Source organism: Phyllobates terribilis, unplaced genomic scaffold, assembly GCF_046119375.1.
Source record: "Phyllobates terribilis strain yellow unplaced genomic scaffold, ASM4611937v1 Scaffold_5__5_contigs__length_657084704, whole genome shotgun sequence".
In the NCBI taxonomy this organism is placed as follows: Eukaryota; Metazoa; Chordata; class Amphibia; order Anura; family Dendrobatidae; genus Phyllobates; species Phyllobates terribilis.
Window position 1 is genome coordinate 529,906,031 of NW_027362765.1, and position 12,989 is coordinate 529,919,019.

The following is a 12,989-nucleotide window of genomic DNA, read 5'->3' on the forward strand; positions in this document are numbered from 1 at the left end:
CCGAGTAGGTCATCTGAGGAGGAGAAGGAGGAAGACGATGAGGTTACCTTCCACCCTACGGTGCAGACACGGAGTGATGCAAGCACGTGGAGCACTGCATCCTTAGCCACAACTGTGGACAGCAGCGATCGCGGGTCTGCATCTCGCAGGGGTGGTAAGAGTTGCCTAGCCTGGGCCTTTTTTTGAGACCGCAAAGGATGAGCCAACTCACATTATCTGAAAACTTTTTAAGAAAAAACTTGGTACAGGGAAAAAGTGCACTAATTTGACTACTACATGCATGAACCTTCACATGCACACACGGCATGTGTTATGCTGGGAATCTCACTGAGATAAAATGCAGACCAGCGGATCTCAACAACCATTAGTTGCCCCATCAACCGCATTCACTGCTTCTTCCTCCTCCTCTGTTACCGTGCCAAGTATTGGCATGCAGGTCTCCCACCACAAAACTTTTTCTCTACCTGTTCCAGTCAGGCTGAGTGAGAACCCGTCAGCTGTAACGAAAGCGGACATGCTTGCAGTGTTTGTTTCACCGAGCACACCACACGTTTCTCAATCCACCGTAACATTTGCACCTCACTCACAGTCCAGCAGTTTGTCCGTTTCACCGTACTCCGCCCTCTCTCAGCACCGCAACCAGCCCTCGGTCCCACAGTTTTGGTCACATAAAAGATTGTTTGATCCTACACATGACAAAGCTAAGAGGTTGAACTCCACCATCTCAAATCTGTTGCCCACGGAAATGCTGCCTTTCCGCCTGGTAGATACAGATGGTTTCCAAAAGCTGATAACCGTCGTAGTCCCCCAGTACCAGTTGCCCAGTCGCCATTACTTCTCTAAGAAAGGTGGGCCTGCACGACACCAGCATGTCACAGACAACATCACCCGTTCCATGACTAAATCTATATCTGCTAGGGTGCATTTCACCACAGACACCTGGACGAGTAAGCATGGCCAAGAGCGTTACATCTCGCTGACTGGGCACTGGGTGACTCTGGTGGCTGTGGGGGCAGGCAGGAAGGGGCTGCTCCACAAATCTTGGAATCCCCAAGGCTTGCAGAAGAAACCTCTGTATTTCACACTTCCTCCACTGCTTCTGCACCCTTCACCTCCTCTAGGGCCTCCACCTGTGCAATCAACCTCTGTCTTAACGAGACACACGTTCCAACAGTGCAGAGTGAATTCACACCCCCTCCGTACTGCACAGCCAGGGCTCACCGCAATCAGGCAGTCTTTAAATTAATATTCCTTGGAGATCGCAGTCGTACAGCTGAAGAGTTGTGGACAGCTCTCCAGGATCAGTTTCAGCAATGGCTGTCTCCTCTGAACCTGGAACCAGGGAAGGCGGTGTGCAATAACGGTGCGAACCTGTTGGCGGCCCTACGCCAAGGTGAACTCACACACGTGCTTTGTATGGCTCACGTCCTCAACCTGGTGGTGCAGCGATTTCTCCGCCACTATCCCAGCTTGGATGAGCTGCTTTAGAAAGTACCGAAGCTTTGTGCTCACTTCCGCCGTTCGCATACCTCATGTCATCGACTTGCATCGATACAGAGGTCTTTCTCCATGCCAGTTAATAGGTTGATATGCGATGTGCCAACACAGTGGAATTCCACTCTGCACATGTTGTAGCGACTGTGGCAGCAACAACGATCCCTGACGCAGTATGTCATGTCATATAGCCTAAGCCAACACAGTACGGATGTGGGGCATATCATGTTTACGGAGTGGGAACAGAATAAGGACCTCTGCACCCTTCTGCGCAGTTTTGAAATGGCTACTAAGCTAGTTAGCACTGATAATGCCATCATCAGCATCACTATTCCTGTCATCTACATGCCGGAGAAGACTTTGAATAGCGTGCACAGGAAATGGTTGTCCCAGAAGAAGAGGAGGATGCGGAAGGGATGAGAATGTCTCAAAGTTCCGGACTGTCATCACACAGGTGGATGCCATGTGACGGTGGCTTCCTGCGATCGAGGGGGTTTGATGATACCAGACATTCTGTTAGTGAAGGTGCAAGAGCTGAGGAACAACTGGAGGAGGAAGAGGTGATGGTCGAGCAACAGTCAGAAGATGAAGAGGATAATCATCCCCCAACTGTTGAACGTGGTTGGCAGGAGGGGACGGAGGAAACATGCATCAGTGTTACGAGCCAACAATAGAGTCTGGCTTTGGACCACCTGGAAGAGCCCGACATATGAGTGCCTTCTTGCTGCACTTTCTGCAACATGATCCTCGTATAGTTAGGATTCAAAATCATGCTGACTACTGGGTTGCCACTCTGTTAGATCCACGTTATCAGAGTAAATTTTGCCAGATGCTTCCCACTCTGGAAAAGGACACTCTAATGTTGGAGTATTGAAACAAGCTTTTAAGCAACCTTAATAGAGCTTTTCCCCAAGGTAGGAGTGAGGCACACAGTGTGCATCGCAGCTGTAGTCTTTCAACCTACAGCACGTCAGTTCGTCAATGCCAAAACATTAGCAGCAGCAGTTGAGAAAGTGGCAGAAGCAATTTCTGTGAGTCCTTTCACATATTTTTTAGACCAGCTCGTGCACCAGCACAACAGAGTACAAGTCTGACACGTGGAGAACGACTGGAAAGGATGGTGGAGGACTATCTAGAGCTCAATGCGAATACCATCAGTGAGGATTTTGACCCTTTTACATTTTGGTCTTCAAAAATGTATGAATGGCCTGAGCTCGCCTGTCATGCCTTGGAGGTTTTATTATGCCCAGCAGCATAATAAAACCTCAGAACGTGTGTTCAGCGCTGCTGGTGGTGTCCTGACAGATAAACGCACCCGGCTGTCCCATGAAAGTGTTGACCACCAAACTTTCATCAAGATGAACAAGTCATGGATCTCCAAGGACTTTTGCACCCCAATTGCAGACTGTACAGAGTAGGCAATGTTGTAGTTATAGTGTGCTGCATTGATCTTGCGGAATTGCAGCACGAGATATGGCTTATATGCCTGCTCTTGCTACGGCTGCAGGTTTTAGGCCCTAATCTTTGGAAATGTGGGGAATCCTGATTGGGTTTCCATCTATTGGGTTGGCTGTAGTGGAAGAGGTGTCGTTCCTAATTGTACAGTTTCTACTGTACTGAAATTGATGCCACCTTGTTGGGTGTCTGCCAGTAATTTTTGGAAATGTGAGGAATCCTGATTGGGTCTCCATCTATTGGGTTGGCTGTAGTGGAAGAGGTGTCATTCCTAATTGTACGATTTCTACTGTACTGAAATTGATGCCACTTTGTTGGGTATCTGCCAGTAATTTTTGGAAATGTGGGGAATCCTGATTGGGTGTCCATCTATTGGGCTGGCTGCAGTGGAAGAAGTGTCGGTCCCATTATACTACTTATACTCTAGTGAAATTGATGCCACTTTGGTGGTTTTAGGCCCAATTGTTTTCAAATGGGAACAGTCCTGATTGGGTCTCCATCTACTGTGTTGGCTGTAGGGGAAGAGGTGACGTTCCTAATTGTACAATTGCTACTGTACTGAAATTGATGCCACTTTGTTGGTGTCTGCCAATAATTTTTGGAAATGTGGGGAATCCTGATTGGGTCTCCATCTATTGGGTTGGCTATAGTGGAGGATGTGTCGGTCCCCATTTATACTACTTATACTCTAGTGAAATTGATGCCACTTTGGTGGTTTTAGGCCCAATTGTTTTCAAATGGGAACAGTCTTGATTGGGTCTCCATCTGTGTTGGCTGTAGGGGAAGAGGTGTCGTTCCTAATTGTACAATTTCTACTGTACGGAAATTGATGCCACTTCGGTGGTATTAGGCCTTAATTTAGGGAAATGTGAACACTCCTGATTGGGTCTCCATGTGCTGGGTTGGCTGCAGTGGAAGAGGTTTTGGTCTCCTTTACAATAGTTATACTCTAGTGAAAATAATTTTTTGGTGCAGATATTGATCTCCACACAGGGGTACACAGACCTGATAAACTCAACATGGGTATACAATGCAGACTGCATATCAGCTTAACATTGATTGGGGCAGATATTCTTCTTCACACAGGGGAAAAAAATGGTTGGGTCCGAGCAGCTTTCTGACCCTCAACTGTACTGTGCTGTCAGGGCAAGAAGAAGAGGAGGGTGACTCTGAGGGTGAGGAATGGGATATCACCTTGGATGATAATAAGGTTGCACATCCAACTTGGTGTTAATCCAGAGGCATGCAGCTGAGTATCTCATCTGAGGAGGTGCAGGAGGAAGACGAGGAGGTTACATTACAGACACAAAGTAATGCAAGCACGAGGAGCACTACATCCTTAGCCACAACCGTGGCAGTGACCAGCAGCGGGTGCTGGTCTGCAGCTCACAGGGGCGGCAAGGGTTGCCTAGCCTGGGCCTTTTTTGAGACCGCAAAGGATGAGCCAACCCACGTTATCTGAAAAGTTTGCAAGAAAAAACTCAGTGAAGGGAAAAAGTGCAATAATTTGATTACTACATGCATGAACCTTCACATGCGCAATCCACATGCGTTACTCTGGCAATTACTCTGCGTTACTCGGGCAATCTCACTGCGATAAAATGCAGATCAGCAGACCTCAACAACCATCAGCTGCCCCATCAACCGCCAAGTATTGGCATGCAGGTCTCCCACTACAGAACCTCTGCTTCTCTACCTGCTCCAGTTAGGCTGAGTGAAAGCCCATCAGCTGTAACGGAAGCAGACATGCATGTTGTGCTAGATTCACCGAGCACACCACACGTTTCTCAATCCACCGTAACATGTCCCCCTGGACCTCACTCACAGTCCAGTAGTTTGTCCGTTTCACCGTATTTCGCCCTCTCTCAGCACCGCAGCCAGCCCTCGGTCCCGCATTTGTGGTCATGTAAAAAATTGTTTCCTCCCACACATGTCAAAGCTAAGAGGTGGAAATCCACCATCTCCAATCTGTTAGCCACGGAAATGGTGGTGTCAGGCCCTCATTTTTTGATTTGTGAATACTCCTGCCTGTATGGCTGCTTTTTTACTGAGGAGGTAACCGGAAAACCTTAAGGAAACCCCCACAAACACGGAGAGAACATACAAACTACTTGCAGATAATATCCTCTATCGTCATAAAGGCATTAGCTCATTGTCTAGGAGACCGACCACCGCTGCTGTCTACCTTATGAACATTTTGTTGAAGATTGCAAGGTGTCACCGGTTTATCGTGACAGAGAGTAGCCAGAAGACGGCAGCATCTGATTACTCCCACTCCTCCAGTCATTAAAAAGAAGCTTTACGCCTTCATATTAATCGTGCAGGGGTTAATCTGCTCAGTTGTGAGCTCCTGGAAGCTTAACGTGATATAGGCTCTTGACAGATTTGTCCCGTGCATCTCCCCTACTGTGAAAATGCAGTACCCCAACACATCAGACTGTTGCCTACCGTGGAAACCTTGAAAAGGAAGCTGAAAGACCCACTTCTTGTGACAAGCATACCATCTGCGGTAACCCTCGCTCCAGCATACCGTTGCAAGACTTGCTGTACCTTGACCTACTGTATCCTCACCCATCTCTTGTAGATTGTTTGTGCGCCCTGGTGGGCAGGGTCCTCTCTCCTCTTGTACCAGTTGGTGACCCCTTTTGACATGTAACGCGCCACGGAATAAATGTCGCTGTAATAGTAATAATAATTATAGTACTTGTACTCAGGGTCAATTGATGGCACTTTCCAGGTGTCTACTCCTAATTTGAATTGTTTTGGCGGCAGCTTTTGGGCCGGTTTTAAGGTGTTGTGTATGCATTTTTTTTGTCCCCCCCATTGAATCCTATGGCGTTCGGTAACGTTTGACGAACATTCGACGAATAAATCGGCGAATATCGCAAATTCAGCAATCGTAATCCGAATCGAATATTGAAACATTCGCTCATCTCTAATCAGCATATCTCAAGATTTTTTATTTATGATTGTACTGTATGTAACAGCATTCTGTATGGTTCAGCTTCTCATGTGAAGTAGCATAGTGGATTCTGGCTTTAGGTCATTACCATGAATGGTAAGTAACTGGCAAAATGTAAATACTCAGGGAGCTAAATAGCCCATACTCAAATCTTATATATAATAACAATAGCTAACAGCAGGGCCGGCATCACCACCCGGCCCAACCGGGCAAGTGCCAGGGCCCTGAGCAAGCGATGGGTCCCACTTGCCGCCGGGAACACTGGCACGTTATGGGGCCCGTTAGTCAGGGGAACCTGAGGCCAGTGCCCGTAAGTGGGCCCCCCCCGCTTGCTCAGGGCCCCAGCATTTGCAATACTTACCTTTCTCTGTTCCTCCACAGTTCCGCCGTCTTCTGTGTTTTCTGACTCTGTGACGTCTCTCAGGACAGAGGGCACGATGACGTCACTACAGCGCTACAATGCTGAGCAGTCACAGTGCAGAGAGCTGGAAGACAGCAATGCTGAGGAGTTCAGAGCAGAGCAGTGGCCAGTGAGGAGAGGTGAGTATTTGATTTTTTTTTTATGTATGGAGCATTATATAGGGCCCATACTGCATGGAGCATTATATGGGGCCCATACTGTATGAAGCAATATATGGGGCCTATTCTGTATGGAGCAATATATGGGACCCATTATTCTGTATGGAGCATTATATGGGGTCCATTATTCTGTATGAAGCATTATATGGGGCCCATTCTGCATGGAGCATTATATGGGGCCCATTATACTGTATGGAGCAAAATATACGGGGTCCATTAATCTATATGGAGCATTATATGGGGCTCATTATTTTGTATGGAGCATTGTGTGGGGCCCATTCTGTATGGAGCATTATATGGGGCTCATTATACTGTATGGAGCAATATATGGAGCCCATTCTGTATGGAGCATTATATGGGGTCCATACTGTATGGAGCAATATATGGGGTCCATTATTCTGTATGGAGCATTATATGAGGTCCATTATTCTGTATGAAGCATTATATAGGGTCCATTATTCTGTATGGAGCATTATATGGGGTCCATTATTCTGTATGGAGCAATATATGGGGTCTATTATTCTGTATGAAGCATTATATGGGGTCCATTATTCTGTATTGAGCATTACATGGGGCTCATTATTCTGCATGAAGAAAGGCATGGGCCCATAATACTGTATGGAGGACTATGTGGTGCCCATAATACTGTATGGAGGACTATGTGGTGCCCATAATACTGTATGGAGGACTATGTGGTGCCCATAATACTGTATGGAGGACTATGTGGTGTCCATAATACTGTATGGAGGACTATATGGTGCCCATAATACTATATGGAGGGCTATGTAGTGCCCATAATACTGTATGGAGGAGTATGTGGTGCCAATAATACTGTATGGAGGACTATGTAGTGCCCATAATACTGTCTGGAGGACTATATTGTCCGGCCTAAAATGAAAACTCTTGAATCGCCCCAGGGCACGCACTGTGCTCTGTGAGGATTCGCCAGTTTCTGAGCTATTGTAGAATTTACAATAGATATCACTCATGTAATGTAAGAAGTAAGTGAAATCTTTGGCATTGTACTATATCTATATTTATATCTGTGCATCATGAATCGTGGTATCTGTTAAAGGAGCCCACTGAGACTTTTTCGCCCGGGCCCATGAAAACTTGAAGCCAGCCCAGGACAACAGGATTGAGATTTGTGTTGAAAAGGCAGTATAGTAATAGTAGTCTTATTGTGTGAATAACAGAGTCTGTTAATAATACATACTGTATTATTCAAGATTCTCTTAAATATTAGTTATTGGGAAACGGTAATTTCCTCAATCCTTCCTAAACTGCCACCATAACTCTATATAAGCCTTTTAATGGATTCTAAAGGATCCTTTCTTATGCCGCAAACTTATTTCCATGTTTAAAAAAAGTTATAAACCTGGCTTGCGGTACCCAAATTATTTAGGACTAGTCTGGCAGAGAGTTGATTCCCCCAGATTTCCTTAGATTAGGTCTTCCTCGATCCTATAATCACACCCAAGGAGACATGATAACATCTACCAAACAGGTGGTGTAACCATCAGGATCAGCAACTCTCACATATGAACAAGATGCTCTGTCGTCAATGCCCTGCTTGGCTAATTTGCATACCGCACATCAGATTTATATCTTAATTTTTTTAAAGTAGAAAGAAGTCTATAGCACATAAAGGACCTTCTTTTAATTCATAAACAGGTTTATGTAAACTTATGGTGGCAAATTAGGAGGGGCTTGGGAGCTGGCAGGTTCCCTTTAAATTTACATTTTTCACTATGTGTACAGTATATACGTGGAATTTTTTTCAATTGCAAATAATTTATTTTCCCGAGTGATATTTAAAAGGGTTGGCTACTGTCACGCTAGGTGAGGGAAGGACCAAGTGTATAATGATGGGAAAAGAGGGGAAGCCCAACAACTAGGGAAGGGAGAGTGGAGACCCATAGGCAGATCTTACAACACCCTGACTCCCTTACCGTCCCTAAATATGTTCTGCACCTATCACGAAACAGGATACCTAATCCCTACCTGTCCCCAGAGCTAAACCCTAGGTAGGGAGGGGAAGGGGTGAGCACTAGTCAGCCCCCACTGCACCTAAAGACAAACAAGGAAAACAGACAAGGGGATACACTTAGCTTGAGAAGACAACAATAATCCACCAAGAAACTCCAATAAGAAACTAGTTGACTGCTAGTACTCCAGGCCTGAGCAGGGGAAAATAGTTCTATCACCGGCGACTCTCTGGAGACACTGAGAGTTTTTAAATATCAAGCAAGAGTGTGTTAATTAGCAGCAGAAGGTGGAGATCACTGCTGGGTCCTAGCGAAAGAAGGATACCAGTACACTCCAGAGACGAAAGGTTCAAGAAGGTGTCTGCAAAGCCAAGTGCAGAGACCTTCTACAGCCGGATCCATAACGACTGTCTGTCAAACCTGATACACCCGTGACAGTACCCTCCCTTCTACGAGTGGCCTCCGGAGACCCAGAACCAGGTTTCTCTGGATGAGAGGCATGGAAAGAACAAACCAGTATAGGGGCATTCACCTCCGATTCTGAAACCCACATCCTTTCCTCAGGACCATAACCCCTCCAGTGCACCAATTACTGAAGGGAGCAGCGCTGAAGACGAGAATCCACAATGCTCGAAATTTGGAACTCCAAATTGCTATCAACCATGATTGAGGGCAGTGGTGGCAGGGGGAAGGACTCAAGAGGTACCACATATTTCTTGAGCAGAGACCTGTGAAACATATTGTGGATCTTAAGAGCCTGAGGTAACTCAAGACGAAACACTGCTGGGTTAATGACGGCGGTTATTTTATAGGGACCAATAAATCTAGGTCCCAGCTGCCAGGAAGGAACCTTCAACTTGATATTCCTGGTAGACAACCACACAAAGTCATTCACACTTAGGACCGGACCTGGCGAGCGTTTCCTGTCAGTCATGCATTTGTATCTGTCTCCCATGATCTTCAAATTACTCTGAACCCCCTCTCTATACAGAAGAGAGTGATGAAGCAAAACGCTCCCCCTCAGGAACTCCCAAACCCCCTCCCCCCACTAAAGGTACCAAGCTGTGGATGAAAACCGTATGCACCAAAGAAAGGTGACCTGCCAGTAGACTCTTGGCGATGGTTATTAATAGCAAACTTGGCCAACGGTAAGTAAGATGCCAAATCCTCCTGGTTTTCGAAGACAAAACACCTGCGGTAAGTCTCCAAATTCTGATTAATGCGCTCAGTCTGACCATTCGACTGAGGATGGATGGCAGAAGAAAAAGACAACTGCACCCACACTCAAGTGCAGAAAACTTTCCAGAATTTAGAAACAAATTAGGTTCCTCGATCTGACATCACATTGGAAGGAACCCCGTGGAGCTTCGCGATCTCATTAATGAATACCTAAACAAGAGTTTTGGCATTCGGAAGTGCCAGTAATGTGATAAAATGAAATATCTACAACCACCCGGACTACAGTCTTGCCTACCAGAAGGTCTTGATACCAGTAGGTCAGTAATAAAATCCATGGACAAGTGTGACTATGGCCTGTTAAGAATAGACAGTGGCAAAAGAGGACCAGTTGGACGGGTATCCGATACTTTAGAATGCGCGCAAATACTGCAAGCAGACACATGTTCAACCACATCCTGATGCAACCCCAGCCACCAAAAACGACGAGAAAGGAGGTCCGCAGTTACATTACCACCTGGATGACCAGCAAGCACAGAGTTGTGATGTTCCCTAATTACTTTATGGTGCAGATTAGATGGTACAAATAACCTCCCCAAATGGCAGGAGGAAGGGGCACCCCCCTGAGCCTCCAACACCTCTCCCTCCAGGTCAGGGTACAAAGCCGAAATGACTTCCTCCTTCTGCAAAATTGGGGCAGGGTTCTCATGGTCACCACCATCATTGAAGCTCCAGGACAAAGCATCAGCCTTAATACATTTTACCCCTGGATGGAAAGTGACAACAAAATTGAACCTAGTACAAAACAGGGACGATCTAGCCTGCTTAGGGCTGAGACGCTTAGCAGACTGGAGATATGACAGGTTCTTATGGTCCATGATAACAGTAAAAGGATGGGCTGCCCCATCCAACCAATGTCGCCATTCTTCGAAAGCCAATTTAATCGCTAAAAGTTCCCTATTACCCACGTCATAATTTCTCTCAGCCGAAGAAAATTTTTTGGAAAAGAAAGCGCATGGACGCCATTTACCAGAGGATGAACCCTGAGACAACCTCAACCGCCACCTCCGATGCATCAAATTCTACAATAAAAGATTGAGAAACATTGGGTTAACTGAGTATAGGTGCTGTGGCAAAACATCTCTTTAAGGAGAAAAAAGCCTGCTGGGCGGCATTCGACCATTTAGAAAAATCAGACCCCTTTCTTGTCATGTAAGGGGTTTCACAATTACTGTATAATTTTGGACACATTTCCAGAAAAAGTTAGTAAAGCCCAGAAAGCGCTGTAATTAGTGATGAGCGAGCATGCTTGCTACTGCTCGGTGCTCGCCCAAGCATCTCACTGCTGGAGATGCACGGCGCTCGCCGAGTATTTCCGGGTTGCTCGGGCGGGAACTCGGGTCCCCTCCCTGCATGTTTGGCGCTCTTTAGAGATCCAATGAACATGCAGGGATTGCCTGCCATGCACTGTAATTCCGTAATCATGTTGGTTGTGGGCATTACCCTTATTGGCTGGCCGCACAGCGTCATCAGGTCAGACCTGGCGCCGCCATGCTCGTCACAGTCACTCCGGATCAGACAGTGTAGGGAGAGCTGCTGCTGTGTCAGGGAGAGATTTGATTGTGTATTAGGTAGTGTAGGGAGAAGAACCGTACATTACACATATCCATCTTAACAAACAGTCCTTCTGAGGACTAATCTATCTGCAGAGATATCAGGCAGGCAGGGTGTATAGGCAGGCAGTGTATATAGCAGACTGCAGTGCATATAGCACAAGAGGCTCCATTCCAATTCTGCCTTCTGCTGCTGTTAGATATTTTTATACAAAGGCCCAGGTCTCAGGGGCCAGGAATACTTTTCTTTGGATCTTAATCCTCATTATTTGCTTAAAGGGCAATCCAGAGAACACCGTTTTTCTGCGCCATTTGCTTGTTTTGGGAGAGGTGCTGCTGCATCAGGGACAGATTTGCTTGTGTATTAGGTAGTGGAGGGAGAAAAATCGTACATTACACATATCCATCTTAACAAACAGTCCTTCTGAGGACTAATCTATCTGCAGAGATATCAGGCAAGCAGGGTGTATAGGCAGGCAGTGTATATAGCAGACTGCAGTGCATATAGCACAAGAGGCTCCATTCCAATTCTGCCTTCTGCTGCTGTTAGATATTTCTATACAAAGGCCCAGGTCTCAGGGGCCAGGAACACTTTTCTTTGGATCTTAATTCGCATTATTTGCTTAAAAAGCAATCCAGAGAACACCATTTTTTCTGCACCATTTGCTTGTTGGCACTGCAGAATACAGCCAGGTCCTTTCCATATTAGAGCGCTATAAATCCAGCCATTTAAAACTATGTTTTCTACGCCAAATGGATCACATATACGTTGTCAGAAAATACTGCCATTTCTGGCCTCCATTAAAAATTTCCTTTAGTGTGTCATTGAAGCATTTCACAGCAGTTTGCTGTTCAAACTACTTACCTACAGGCCAGGTATTTAAAACTGTGTGGCACCCTGCTGCGCACAGGTACCACAGGACCCAGGGTGCATGGATGGACTTCTCCACAAGAGGCCCTCATTACACACAAACACGTACACCCTTCCACCTCACACCACCAGAGGGAGCCCAGATAGGGATATATATATGGAGGGTGGAGCTAGTCAGTCAGTTAGTTGTTGGAGAGCGCGCTGACGCTGAGAGCAGCGAAGACGCAGTGCATCTGCTGCTGAGTACTGAGGGCCCCGAGTGTGGCCGACGGCAAGGAGGAAAGGAGAGAGGAGTTGAGCGGGCAGAGGAGCATCATAGGCTCACCCCGATAAACAAACCGGACACCGGGTCCGTGCCTACAGGGTTCCTTTATACCCAGTAGGGATCACCGGCATTCCAGGAGGACTACAAGTCCCTGGCTGACCTGAAGCTAGACCCATTACAGGACCAGGAACCACAAGGCCCCAGCAGAGAGTGGTTACCAGCAGAAGGTCCTACTACCAAGCGACAGGTGAAGGAACAGCATGACACATAAGCTAGGCCCAGTTGCAGGCTGGTCAGGAGCATACAGAGAGGCAGACACGGACCAGGAGGCCTTATACCCGCTGGGGAGAAGTCCTGAAGTGCACCCATCCTACTGAGTACCCTGGACCGTACCTGACATCCGCACCAGTAAAGGTCTTGAAGCGAATACCCTGCCTCTGTCAGTTACTCCTGCTGCGCCATCCCGCCTGTACTACAAGTCCCAGCATCACCACCCACCAAACTCCACACTGCCCCGGGGGCCCGCTCCACCTGTGGGGAGCAGAAACACCTCAGCTGCCATCCCATCACCCCCGGAGGTCAGCAG